The following is a 726-nucleotide window of genomic DNA, read 5'->3' as shown; positions in this document are numbered from 1 at the left end:
TCTGTTAAATAGTTAAATCCCATTGTCAATCTCTGACAGCAGGACCAACGTGGTCCAGCAGGGAGCGCACTGTTTCCTCCTGCCATAAGCGCCCCCATGACACGATCACAGGGCATACATGTTTAGTATCTACACACTCGTACTGATCCGGGGAATCACACTGACACATCAGTTTTATCATATAGTGAACACGGTGAGTAAAAAAAACAATTCTCAAATTGCACTTATTTTGCAATTTCACCGCACTTGGATTTTTTCCCCCATTTTCCAGTACACTATGGAGCAGGATGAATGTTATTGTTCAAAAGTACAACTCGTCCCGCAAAAAACAAGCCCTCATATGGCTGTGCTGACGGAAAAATAAAAAAAAAATATTTCTCTTGGAAGGAGAGGAAAAAACGGAAAATTGCCCAGGGGGTGAAAGGGTTAAGTATCACCTCCAGAGCTTAGATGCAGAGCGCAGTCAGAAGCAGCAGCATTAGGATAATGCGTGTGTATTGAACTATGCTGTAAACTAGTTGATAACCCTCTGTCTATTAAATGTGACACGTCCCCTTTAAGGAATATGCACTTTGGCGTCTATAGACCGTGGTTGCGCCGTTACTATGACACCACGTCCCGCCATCAGCGGCCGCCTCTCTCACCAGTCTGACCTCGCACAGCAGCGCTCACAGGCCACACCCACGGACTACAATACCCAGAAGCCTCAGGACACGAGAGCTTATC

Source organism: Anomaloglossus baeobatrachus, chromosome 10 (assembly GCF_048569485.1).
Source record: "Anomaloglossus baeobatrachus isolate aAnoBae1 chromosome 10, aAnoBae1.hap1, whole genome shotgun sequence".
Classification (NCBI taxonomy): domain Eukaryota; kingdom Metazoa; phylum Chordata; class Amphibia; order Anura; family Aromobatidae; genus Anomaloglossus; species Anomaloglossus baeobatrachus.
Note: the sequence above shows the minus strand (reverse complement) of the source record.